Consider the following 13,984-nt stretch of genomic DNA (forward strand, 5'->3'; position numbering starts at 1 on the left):
CTATCATTAATCAAAATGGATAGTGTTTTATTGACCAAAAACTAAGGTGATTTTCTGGACTGAGGAAGGAGAGGGTTCCCTCTCCCCTTCTCCTAGGTCTAAAAGTTCAGTCTAGACTTAGAGACACAGAGAAGTCTGCCACTATGCCAGTTGGGGAGTAGGTCTGGAGAGCTCATCCTGGCCACAAATGTCCTGTGTTGGTGGCAATAGTAAGAGCAGAAGCCCATTTCCTCTGGAGCACCCTGCAGCCTCTACGAGCACTTCTGAGTCCCATTCATCTCCACAAACAGGCATTGAGAGCAATTGTTTAGAGGTGAGTAGGGCAGGGTTCTTTCTCACTTTGGCTCTGATGAATTGGAAGCCTTAATATTGTTAAGAAGTCAATTCTTCCCAAATTCATCTGTAGATTCTATGCAACCTGAATCAAAATCCCAGCAAGGGTTTTTTCTTGAGGAAATGACTAGCTATTCAAAAATTCATATGGAAATATGAAGTACCTATATTAATCAAAACAACTTTGAGGGACTTCCCTGGTGGCACAGTGGTTAGGAATCCACCTGCCAGTATAAGGGACACAGGTTCAAGCCCTGGTCCAGGAAGATCCCATGTGCCATGAAGCAACTAAGCCTGCGAGCCACAACTATTGAACCCACGTGCCACAACTACTGAAGCCCGTGCGCCTAGAGCCCGTGCTCCGCAACAAGAGAAACCACCGCAATGAGAAGCCTGCACAAGAAGAGTAGCCCCTGCTCACTGCAACTAGAGAAAGCCCTCCCACAGCAGTGAAGACCCAACACAGCCATAAATAAATAAATAAATAAAATTTATTTTAAAAAAAATCAAAACAACTTTGAAAAAGAACAGAGTTGGGGAACTTATATCATCTGACCTTAAGACTTATTATAAAGCTACAATAATCAAATCAGTATGGTATTAGCAACAAAATAGACAAAAACATTAAGGAAACAGATTAGAGATTCTGGATATATTTATATAGAAATATATATATTTATATTCAATTGATTTTCAACAAAGTTAAAAAAGGAGAACAGGCTTTTCTTGTCATTCCAATAAATGGTACTGGAACAATTTGATATTCACATGCAAAAAAATGAACTTCAATCTGTACCTCCTACCTCGCATCATATTTAAAAATTAATTCAAGGGCTTCCCTGGTGGCGCAGTGGTTGAGAGTCCACCTGCCGATGCAGGGGACGTGGGTTCGTGCCCTGGTCTGGGAGGATCCCGCATGCCGTGGAGCGGCTGGGCCTGTGAGCCATGGCCACTGAGCCTGAGCGTCCGGAGCCTGTGCTCCGCAACGGGAGAGGCCACAGCAGTGAGAGGCCCGCGTACTGCAAAAAAAAAAAAATTAATTCAAAATGGAACATAGATCTTAATGAAAAACCTAAAACTTTAAAATCTAGATCACAAATAATTTTCTCCTGTTTTCTTCTAGAGACTTTAAAGTTCCAAGAACAAAAACACATGTCTGTACACAAATGTTCATAACAGCATTATTTGTAAAGGCTCAAAGCTGAAATTAACCCAAATTTCTATGAACAGGTGAATAGGTATACAAATTGTGGTATATCCATACAGTAAAATACTCAACAATAAAGAGGAATGAACTACATGCAACAAATGAATGAATCTCAAAATAATTATGTTGAGTGAAAAAAGCCAAACAAAAAGGAGAACAGAAGATTCCATTTTCATAAATTTCCAAAAAATGAAAACTAGTGTATAGTGACAGAAAGTAGATCAGTAGTTGCTAGAAATGGGGAGGGGGCAGAGTGGGGGATTATAGAGGGGCAATGGATACTTTTGAGGTTGATGGATATGTTCATTATCTTGATTGTGATGATGGTTTTACAGGTGTGTGTGTGTGGTGTGCGTGTCTGTGTATCTCAAATTGTGTATTTAATTATGTAGAGTTTACTGTATTTTAGTTACATACTTTTAATTGAATTTATTGTTTTTCTACAGGCTTGATATTTTTGTGATATTAAGATTTTCCAACCCAGACCATACTCAGTTGATTGCTTTGCCTTTGAGCCCTTCAATAAGTTAGTATAGATTTTTTTGGTTTCTGTTTTTTGTTGTTTTTTTTAAAATATTGGTCCTGTATTTTTCTTTTTAGCTTAATTCTTTATTGCTATCTGTTTTATGTGTGTTTGCTTTTTCTCATTTCTGTGTCTGTTTATTGACAGTAAGGGAAAGAAAAGCTATTGATTTTTAAATATATATGTGATCAAATTATCAAATTCTCTTTTTTTATTACTTTAAAACTGATATTTTTAGGTGTACAACTACATCATCAGCTCTCTATATTTTTTATACCAGTGGTTTTACAAATTATTTCATTTAACATTTTTTATTGCTCTCATTGAAACTTCCAAAATAATGTTGATTAATAAATGATGGTGGGCTTCCCTGGTGGCACAGTGCTTAAGAATCTGCCTGCCAATGCAGGGGACACGGGTTCGAGCCCTGGTCTGGGAAGATCCCACATGTCGTGGAGCAATTAAGCTCATGCACCAGAGCTACTGAGCCTGCGCTCTAGAGCCCGTGAGCCACAACTACTGAAGCCCGCGCACGTAGAGCCTGTGCTCCTCAACAAGAGAAGCCACCGCAGTGAGAAGCCCGCGCACTGCAAAGAAGAGTAGCCCCTGCTTGCCGCAACTAGAGAAAGCCCACGTGCAGCAACTAAGACCCAACGCAGCCAAAAATAAAATAAATAAAATACATAAATTAAAAAAAAAACAAAAAACGATGGTGAACATTTCTGTTCGCGCTCTTAAAGGAAATGGCTTTAGCACATGTATTCAAATGATGTTTTAGGTAAAAGTGATAAACATCACAAATACAGAAACACCTGTTCTGGTTTGCTTTCCTTTAGTATAAAGGTTGGAAAGCTAAAATAATATTTTCCAGAATTCCTTGCATTGAGGATTTTTTTCGTTCTTTGATATTTTATATATTTTTCAAATGTTCTACAATGAACACATAACTTAACCCAAGTACACATAGCTGGTAAGTGGTCAAGCCAAATAAATATACACAAGTATATCCGTCAAAACACTGTCCCAATGAGCATGGTTGCTTCTCATTGGATTTATTATTGTATTGTAATTGCATTATTTGTTATCTAAATTTTATTTGCATTATCTATCTCACTTGGAAGATTGAATAAGAACAGACCAGCATACATGTTGGCACTTGTCTTTTGGTGATCTCACCTATGTATTCTTTGCCTTTGCTGCTTTTAGCCCTGTTCACTTGTAACAAATTCTACTTGTTGCTATAATGTGATCCTTTTTGTTCTTATTTTGTTACAAAGCAAGGTACTCATTTGTTGAGGAGGGGCAATTTCAATATTTCAGAAGCTGATTTTGTCCCTCTCTGCTCTAACACTTCAGGTGTGCCTCTACCAGATGTTAATGTGCTATATGAATGTGCCTCTCTACTTAACCCAGATTTCATAGGATAATCAAATGTCAGAGTTGGAAGAAGCCTTAAAAATCATTCTAGTCTGGGCTTACCTGGTGGCGCAGTGGTTGAGAATCTGCCTGCCAATGCAGGGGACACGGGTTCGAGCCCTGGTCTGGGAAGATCCCACATGCCGCGGAGCTACTAGGCCCGTGAGCCACAACTACTGAGCCTGCGCGTTTGGAGCCTGTGCTCCGCAACAAGAGAGGCCGCGACAGTGAGAGGCCCGCGCACCGCGATGAAGAGTGGCCCCCGCTCTCAGCAACTAGAGAAAGCCCTCGCACAAAAACGAAGACCCAACACAGCCAAAAAAAAAAAAAATCCTATTTTAAGAGTTAAGCAAATTTGAATTATAACTGCATTTCAAGAGAATACTTTTTTTTTTTTTTTTTTTGCTGTACGTGGGCCTCTCACTGTTGTGGCCTCTCCCGTTGCAGAGCATAGGCTCCGGACGCACAGGCTCAGTAGCCATGGCTCACGGGCCCAGCCGCCCCGCAGCATGTGGGATCTTCCCGGACCGGGGCACGAACCCGTGTCCCCTGCATCAGCAGGTGGACTCTCAACCACTGCGCCACCAGGGAAGCCCCAAGAGAATACTTTGAAGCAAAATTTTATAAAAGAATTCTCTCTCTCTCTCTCTCTCTCTCTATGTATATATATATATATATATATACACACACACACACATTAAAATGTGTAACAAATAGAGAGGGGGAGGGGAGAAGGGAGGGGAGGGGAAGGGAAGTCATCCATTTATGGCTCACTTTAACCCAACACTGTACACAGTGCTTGAGTTCCTGGGAATTTGGCTCTTACCTTCTGTCTTTCTAGGTTCCACACCTTCTTACCCTGGATTGCACTGACAGTTTCCAAGCCGTCCAAGGGAAGATACAAATCTGTTTTTGTAGCACAGTGCTTTAACTCTAAAAGCCAATTCTTCTGCCTCCAAATTTCAGCTTTAAGATCTCATCTTTACAGAAAGCAGGTGCAAAGTGTCACTGAGTGGGAAGCAGAAAGTGGGAAATCAAAACCTTCTCCTTAGATAGGATGACCTTCCATGTACTCTCTTGGAGAGGAGGAACCGCCTCCTCTTTCCTATTTCTGAGGTTGAACTTTCTGTCCTGTTTAAACGTATCACTAATGTATCTACTGTTTCTACTATGGTTTTAAACCATTTATTGCCCCACTAAATTAACCATACAGTTTACAATGAAACAAAATCTTTTAAATGGTAATATAAATGAGGGGAAATCTGATTTGTTAGATCTCACCACTCTGTCATAAAACTTTGGCTTCACTAAATCTTGATAGTCTCATTATCTACATAAAGAACCCTAACTTCTACATTCTATATTCTCTCCACAAATGTTGGCTAATTTCTCAGATGGTTTTCACATAACCTTTTCTTTTTTCTAATTCGTCACTGCCTTGCTTCCTTATTTCTTGCCTCTCTCTATTAAGCCCTTTTAAAAGAACCAGCTCCCTCCTACCATGCATCAGGTGCTTACAAGGCCCTGAAAAACATCCCTGCAATTACAGACCGATGAAAAAAATCTCTTATCACTGAATCACCTTAGTTAGCAAATGAGCGGCACTTCCCTGTCTTTATAATCATTGTTCCTGCTCTTTGCATGAGTGTGATAGACTGAAGTCTAGGCTCCTATGTAAATGTGTGACCTGTCGTTTCTATAACTGGGATAATGTCTTCCTCATGTAATTAGGCATAAAAGCTTTGAACATTTTGCATTTCCTCGGTATATCTCCATCCAAATTTGTTTTTTTTTTAAGATAAGACAACAGGCCTCAAATGGGGTCACTCATACTAAGCCCCACGTCACCAAACCAAGACTTAATTACAGTTTGGGCTCTCCCAGAAATGGAATCTCACACCAGTCAATCGGGAGTTGCCTGATCAGCAGTAGTGAGGTAATCTGCCTGATAGACCCATGCTGCCTGATAGACCCGTGCCATCCCCTAAAGGAAAATAACCTTGCAGTAACCAATTTGCTTTTTGCCTGATAAAACTTCCTTGTTCCCACTCCCTTCTACCTATAAAAGCCTTTCATTTTGTGCAGCTGCTCAGAGCTTCTTTCTATCTGCTGGATTGGATGCTCACTGATTTGGGGGACCTGAGCTCAGTAATGAAGCAAGTCTCTGGCAGGCATATCTGTACCTCTGATATCACTTGAATTCAGGGGATGGCAAATACAGCTATGATGTTGCTGCTTAAGAATTTTAATCCTTTTTAAAATGAGCTGTGAATAACCAGCTCTATTAATATTAAAGAGTAGAAATGTGACTCAGTTTGAGGAAAAAACCTCTCAAAACAAAATACCTCTGTGATATAAAAGAATGTCAAGTCTAGCAAAAATTAAATTTGCAAAATATTCAAGGAACTCTGGAAATATAAAATTATTTGTGAAAAAAGTTTTGAAAGGACATAATACACACATGGCTATTGGACATGTGTTTTGTAAACCTTGGCTCTTTTTTTTGCCAGTTTATATGTAGAAATATTAGAAGAAATATGGATTTGGGTACTTTCTGCTAGATATTTAAATTTTCTTTGCTTTTTATTTAAAACAAGATGAACCCTTGCAAAATGCTTTATTCAGTATTTTGTGCTGTGAAGAGGGGAAATCAATTAAGAACAGCTTCAGAAACAGATTTCACATGCTAATAATCACTTTAAATGTTATTATTAAAAGAGGAAAATAAATGTCACTTAAGCCAATGTGAAGAGAAAAATTCTTAGAGGAAATGTATCTCTAGAATAATGATGAAAGGTGAATTGGTATCCTTTGTTGATGGGGCAGAAAAAGACATTCCTGGATGAGAAAACACCTGAACAAGGTCATGGAAAAGTAAAACAACCTGGAGTCATTTTGAGAACTACAAGTTCTTTAATATGGCAGAATCAAGAAATAGGTTTGCTATGGGCTGTGGAGGGTACCTGCGAAGCATTAAGGATGGAGAAGTAATCAAGGGCCAGGTAATGGATGACATTTTATGTTCCACCAAGGTGTTAGGGAATCCTTGGAGGGGGCGGGCATCAAAGGGTTTCAAGACAGGGAAACATGATTAGATTTGTTGCTTTTGTACTATTGGATTTAGTAGCAATAAGGAGGATAAAATGGAAAGTTGTGAGACTAGTGGCAGAAAAGAACTAAGAAAATACCATAATAGTACAGAAAAGAAAAACAAGGAAGAGTGGTGATGGAAGGGGATGAAATTGAAAGAAGATAGGGGAGGAAGGTGAGAGTGAAGATTAAAGTGACTCTGCTGTTTTTGACGTGAGTTATTTCTGAATATGGGGGGATGCCAAGAAAGGGGATATAGGAGGGGGAGTGGCTTCTGGGAAAACATTTATTCCATTTTTGGTTTGTTGCTTTCAAGATGTCCAGAACATATAATTCTAGAGCTCAGGAAGGAATGTGAGATAAACATCTGGGATTCAGCAGCCAAGAAGTGAAGTTCCAATCTTGAAGATGGACATGATTGTTGAGGGAGACATATAGAGTGAGAAGACAGATCCAAAGACAAAACTGTTGGAAGCATCAAGATTTATGGAGTGGGAGAGAAAGAAAAGCCAGAAAGGGAGAGGGAGAGGGAGAGTTAACAAGAGAAGCAGGAGAGAATGGTGCCTTCCTTATATTTCAGCCAACTGAACTCATTACTCATTATTTCCTGAGAATAACAGATGCTTTCCTGTTTCTAAGCCTTTACGTATGACTTTTCATCCTTTCAAAAAGAGTTCCTCTTAAAGTCCTACTTTTCAGAGTCTAAAGTGGAATACCAGGTCTTTTGTGAAAACTTTCCGTATCTTTTCTGCCATAATCTCTCTTTCCCCTGTTTTCCCTGTAGCACCAGTGTCATGAAATTAGACACAGTTGTATTATTTAAGGCAATCTTTATATACTAATTCCTTTCAAAATAGCAATAAGGCCGTTACATGTCAGTGTAAATAATATTTTAATGAAAAAATATATTTTCTAAAACAGAACAATTTAGTGAGAAAATTAGCATTGTTTTACATTTTTGCAAACCTCTTTAATGCCTGGTTTACTAGAAGACAGCTGGATTATCATAACCATTTTTGTATTAAATCTGTTGTGATTAGCTGTTTGGCTGAAGGACAGAAAGAAAGTTCAGCCTTATAGCGATAGGTAGTTGGAAAAAGAAGGACGTATTTAATAGCCTTTTCAGAAAACTGTGGATATTCTTTCTTTTTTGGATATACACCAAAACTTAACAAGGGGTTGTTTCTTAAAGGTTAGTTTGTAATGTGAACTCTGAAACCATATCAATAAAATGTTCAAACTGTTATATTAAAATCCACTTGTCTATCTTGCAATTTGGATGGCCATTTTTGTAACATTGCTTACACATTAGTCATTTGGAAAGTATTGATCCACTGAGTTATGCAAGTCCTTGAAATGTTGACACTTTTCACTATCACATTTGTTCATATTACTATCATATTATGAATCGCATCAGAAAAGCCTTTCGATATTGGGAAACTGTCAAACTCACAGTGGTGGATACAAGTTTTCCAAATTTTCGTTTTTACTCAAAAGCTCAAGTTTAATCATTGGAAACAAATACTGTGTTATTTTTTTCAATGCAAGAGTCTTACATCATTAATTTTTAAGAAAATGTCATACCATTCTACTCTGAATATGAATCCTTTGTATATATGCCTTATCCTTCCTAAGGGTAAGAGGAAAGAATTGGCTCAATTCCTATTTGTATTTTCCTTTCAGCTTATAGCTAAAGTTCTTGGACTTAGTAGGTCCTCAACAAATATTTGTGGATTTGAATTGAATTTATTTCCACTGTGAATTTAAACTACTTTAGGGTTTTCATATGCCCCAGTATGCCTGAGACAATCCCCATTTATGCCTATTCCCTTGTACCATCCACTTGGATTTTTTTTTCCTGATTTAAACAAGTATTGTTAAGTGTTGTATTAAAATAAGCAAAGATCAATTTGATGGGCCTTTATTCTGTACTTGCAACTTCTGCTGTAGTCTCATCTAGAAGTATGAGGCTAATATGCAGGGAAAAGAATTCTCAGTTTAGGACATATAAAGAGAGTTGCCTGGTTAGAGAGACTATCTTTCTATTCCAGAACCTTTCTGTTCCACTATATATATATATATATTTTATATATATATATTATATATATATGTATTATATATATATTTTTATATATATGTATTATATATATATATATATTATATATATATAAATATATATTTTATATTTATATATAAATATATATTTTATATATTCTAAATATATATTTTATATATATTATATATATGTATTATATATAATATATATATTTTTTATATATATATATGTATTATATATAAACTATACATATATAAAATAACAACTGCTGTTCAGGATAGCATGTGGAGTCTTAATTGATAAAATGATGTGCCCTTGGATTCAGGCGACTAGGAACAGTTAAATCCTTCTGGTCTTGAGGGTGGAGGAAGAAGTATTCAACACAGTTGCCCCTGCAATCTATTTGGTGTTCTAGCCAATTATGCCATGGCCCATGCTACAGATTTCATGATGTAACAAGCTGCCAGGCTGCTAATCAGCAGGGTCATTAGGAAATGTGGGTAATTACAGATTAGTTGTCCACGAAATATGTTCAGGAAATGGAGGCTGGTTACCATACTGTGTACCAAGAGTGGTCTGAGTACTCTTGCTACAGCAGTTTTGTCAGTATCCCATGGTAAAAATCTTTAAAATTTTCTTATTTTGTTATCCATGCCTTTATAAAAATTGCAGTCAACTCTTTTGACAGTAATAGGCTGAAAGCCAAGAGTGTTTCATGAAAAATTAAGTACTGAGTTTCTGTTTCTCAAAAAAGCTAATGTTGAAGGTGTAACTTTCAAAATTTTTAAATTCCGCATCCAACAATGGGGCCATAATTGCTGAGCATGTGAAAACTGAAAGTATCCACTTCAAAAGTTAATGTTATTTTAAGATGATTGTCCTGGAGATCATGATTTAACATGTGCAGCTGCAGAAGGTGTATTTACATGTCACTCTGCAGCAGGACTTTCCATTTGGATCAAATGATTTTACTTCTACATTTCGCTCATTTTAGATTCCCAGTTTTCTTATGATTGTACAAAAAGTGAAGTGATAGCTGTTATTTTATTAGTTCTAACAGGATGCTAACGTCACAGATAGTTAAATGATGAGACTCTTACAACAACATATCAGGTGCTACAAATAAAAGCCAGCCAATTAAAAATGGTTCAAGATTTTTTCCCACACAAATCATGGACTCAAAGTAAAACTATTTAAAGTTCATTCTGTTTAGATAAAGCATCTCACACTATTGTTAAAAACATTATAAATTTAGTTTAATAGTTCAACAGTGATATAAAATTATTGGCTTATTTCAGTAATAAAATGAACACAAATTTTGATGGACAACTTTGTAAAAACATGGTAAAAGCAATGTTCCACTAAATTAAGATATATACATTGAAGAAATGTGCTTATCGTATTGGTTGTGGTACATACAAAATTCATAATTGCATCCTAAAAGAGCTGTGATGATCTAACAATTGAAATAGAAGCTATAGTTGTTAAATTTTATAAATATTTTGTATGTACATGCAGTTAGAGTTACTAAACTGTATACATCTTTTTTTTTTTTTACAAATTTGATGTTGAAATAAAAAAATAATTCAGATTCAGTGTGGAAGTAGATGCTTTCTCTCTTTGCTACATGTTATCAAATTTTAGAAATGCTTGAGCCCTTAAGGAAGTTCTTTGTAAATCAATCTAAGTGCAATACAATATATTCAACTTACTTGTAAATACTGAAATAATGAAAGTCCAAATAGTGCAAGATTTGATTTTGAAATTAGATAATAGATCTTTGGGATATCTTGAATGTCCTTTGTGTTCCCACTTTTGTTGGAGAAAATTCTCTGTGCCAAAATAGAATAAAACTCAAATGAATTTAAATTTGGCAAAACATTCAAAAGAATCATAGAGAGAGATAATTTGACAAATTTCATCTAATAAAACATTTATTGAATAAATATACTCTGAGTGGAGGCAAAAAGAGAGTACTTGTGAAAATATTTTGGCTGAAATATTACTATATTTCAATATAATGCAATTAAAATGGAAAATATTCTCAATTTAGCATTATTATTGATCTGACCAGGTACCTCAGTAACTGTAGAGAGTATTTTCATAATTAAAAATAGTATGGGAGGGCTTCCCTGGTGGCACAGTGGTTGAGAGTCTGCCTGCTGATGCAGGGGACACGGGTTCGTGCCCCGGTCCGGGAAGATCCCACATGCCGCAGAGCGGCTGGGCCCGTGAGCCATGGCTGCTGAGCCTGCGCGTCCGGAGCCTGTGCTCCGCAACGGGAGAGGCCACAACAGTGAGAGGCCCGCGTACCTCAAAAAAAAAAAAAAAAAAAAAAAATAGTATGGTTGAAATAGAAGAAATCAACTGAAGATATTAACAGTTTCATATATATTAACAATAAAACACCATTTTAAAGATTGCAAGTAATTTTGTAACAAACATACAAAATAATAAGACCATAGGAAAATACCAGTGACATGATATTAGAGAAATATGACTAAGAAACTGATACATGAAGACATAATGAGGATAATAATTCTGTACGTATCATTTTTACTATCTATATTTATCTTCTTTAAGTGAAGATATAACACATACCATAAAATTCACCTATCTTAAGGCTTAATGATTTTTTTACATGTGTATATAAGTGTGCAAACACCATTCAGATCAAGAGAAGAACATTCCAGCACCACACACACCCTGACGCCTCCTCCCAGTTGATTTAGCCCCAAATAAGTTACTACTCTTCTGACCTCTGTAACCAAAAAAATTACTTTTGACTCCTTTTGAACTTCATATAAATGAATATTACAATATGCATTCTTTTTTAAAAAAATATTTATTTATTTATTTTTTGGCTGTGTTGGGTCTTTGTTGCTGCTCGCAGCCTTTCTCTAGTTGTGGCGACGGGGGCTACTCTTTTGTGGTGTGTGGGCTTCTCATTGCGGTGGCTTCTCTTGTTGCTGAGCACGGACCCTAGGCGGGGTGGACTTCAGTAACTGCCGTGTGTGGGCTCAGTAGTTGTGGCGTGCGGGCTCTACAGTGCGTGGGCTTTCAGTAGTTGTGGCTCGTGGGCTCTAGAGCACAGGCTCAGTAGTTGTGGTGCATGGGCTTTGTTGCTCTGTGGCATGTGGGATCTTCCCAGACCAGGGCTTGAACCCGTGTCCCCTGCATTGGCAGGTGGATTCTTTTTTTTTTTTTTTTTCCCATTTATTTATTTATTTTTGGCTGTGCTGGGTCTTCTTTTCTGTGCGTGGGCTTTCTCTAGTTGCGGCGAGCGGGGGCCACTCTTCATCGCGGTGCGCGGGCCTCTCACTGCCGCGGCCCCTCCCGTTGCGGAACACAAGCTCCAGACGCACGGGCTCAGTAGCCGTGGCTCACGGGCCCAGCCGCTCCACAGCATGTGGGATCTTCCCGGACCGGGGCACGAACCCGTGTCCCCTGCATTGGCAGGCAGACTCTCAACCACTGCACCACCAGGGAAGCCCTGGCAGGTGGATTCTTAACCACTGCACCACCAGGGAAGTCCCACAATATGCATTCTTTTATCTCTAACCTCTTTCAACATTGTAAAACTCATCCATGCTTTGGGGTATTACAGAGGTTTATTCCTTTTTGTTGTTGTATAGTATTCTATTATATGAATATACCACTTTTAAGTTATCCATTGCACTATTAGTGAACATTTGGTTTATTACCAGTTTGGGGCCATTATGAGTAATACTCCTATGGGCATTTTTGGTATATATATATATACTTGGCAGGCACACATAGGTAATCATCTTTCTTGAGTACATACCTAGAAGTGGATATCACTGTGTCATAGAGTTTGGGATGTTTAGCTCTAGTAGATATTGCTAAACAGTTTTCCGAACTATCACTAACACTATCACCAGCAACATTAGAGTTCCAGTTCCTTTACATCCTTGCCAACAGTTCGTATTTTCAGTCCTTTTAATTATAGCCATTTTAATGGGTGTTGTTGGTATTTTATTACTGTTTTAATTTGCATTTCACTGTTATTAATAATATTGAACATCTTTTTATATATTTATTGGTGATTTAGATACCTTTTTTTGTGGAGTGCCTATTCAAATCTTTTGCTCATTTAAAAAATTTTGGGCTAAGTGTCTCTTTCCTATTGTTTTATATGAGTTATTTCTTTATTTTGGACACAAGTCCTTTGGGAGATATATGTATTTCAAATATGCTCTTCCAATTTGTGGCTTCCTATTTACTCTATTCATGATGGCTTTTGATAAAATAAAGGTTCTTAATTTTAATAAAGGTAAATTCATCAGTATTTTATTCTATGATTAGTGAACTGTATGTTCTATTTGGAAATCTATGCTTTTCTCAAGGCTATAAAGGTATTCCGTGTTTTCTTCTTGAAAATTCATTATCTGACTTTTCACATTAAGGTATGGAATGTTTCTATATACTTATTTCTCACAGTTCTGGAGTCTGGGAATTCCACAATCAGGGCACAAGGCACCGGTGAGGTTCCACTTCCCAGGTTCTTGGCAGAAGGGACAAAGGGAACTCTGGAGCCTCTTTTATAAGGGCACTAATCCCATTAATGAGGGCTCCACCCTCATGACCTAATCACCTCCCAAAGGTCCCATCTCCAAATACCATCATATTGGGGATTAGGTTTCAACATATTAATTTCTGAGAGATACAAATATTCAGTCTATTAATTCAGACTATTAATCCATCTTAAATTTTTATGTAAGCTAGGAGTCATATTTAATTTTTTCCAGTATTGTATCTCTTTTTTCTGGCATCCTTTTATTAAAAAGACTATCATTTATTTTACTGAATTGCTGTAGTGACTTTGCCATAAATCAAATGATTTTATATGCATGAATCTGTTTCTGAATTCCTTACTTTGTTATACTGGTCTGTTTGCCTGTCATTGAACCAACACCATTCTGTTATAATTTCTGTTGTTTCATGACAAACCTTGATATCTTTATGTTCCTCCAATCTCTTTGTTTCTCTTCAAGATGCCTTGGCTATATTAGGTAATTTGCATTTTCATATAAATTTTAGAATGCGCTTTTTAATTGGCACACACAAAAAAGTCTGAGATTTTGAATTGTTTGTAAATCACTCTGGGGGAGAATTGACATTTCTACTACCATGAATCTTCTGATCATAAACATAGAATATCCTTCCATTTATTTAGGTCTTTATAATCACATTAGCAATATTCTGTACTTTTCAGCACAGAGGTTTTGCACATCATTTTAAAAAAATTTTTTTTATATTTTTGTGGTACATGGGCCTCTCACTGCTGTGGCCTCTCCCGTTGAGGAGCACAGTCTCCAGGCGTGCAGGCTCAGTAGCC

At 37.1% G+C, this 13,984-nt stretch overlaps 1 long non-coding RNA gene across 1 annotated transcript in view; it reads right to left on the bottom strand.

Moving 5' to 3' along the window:
• Positions 1–1,308: 1,308 nt before the first annotated feature.
• LOC113619054 (uncharacterized) overlaps positions 1,309–13,984 on the bottom strand; it is a 164,753-nt gene continuing 152,077 nt past the window's right edge. Inside the window, exons 17-19 of the long non-coding RNA XR_003432261.1 lie at positions 10,338–10,457; positions 4,306–4,487; positions 1,309–1,352 (exon numbers count right to left, since the gene is read on the bottom strand). This is a non-coding gene — a long non-coding RNA (uncharacterized LOC113619054). The remainder of the gene's footprint in view (positions 1,353–4,305; positions 4,488–10,337; positions 10,458–13,984) is intronic.

Source organism: Aethalodelphis obliquidens, unplaced genomic scaffold, assembly GCF_003676395.1.
Source record: "Aethalodelphis obliquidens isolate GAN/ISIS:26980383/991018 unplaced genomic scaffold, ASM367639v1 scaffold6, whole genome shotgun sequence".
NCBI classification, from domain to species: domain Eukaryota; kingdom Metazoa; phylum Chordata; class Mammalia; order Artiodactyla; family Delphinidae; genus Aethalodelphis; species Aethalodelphis obliquidens.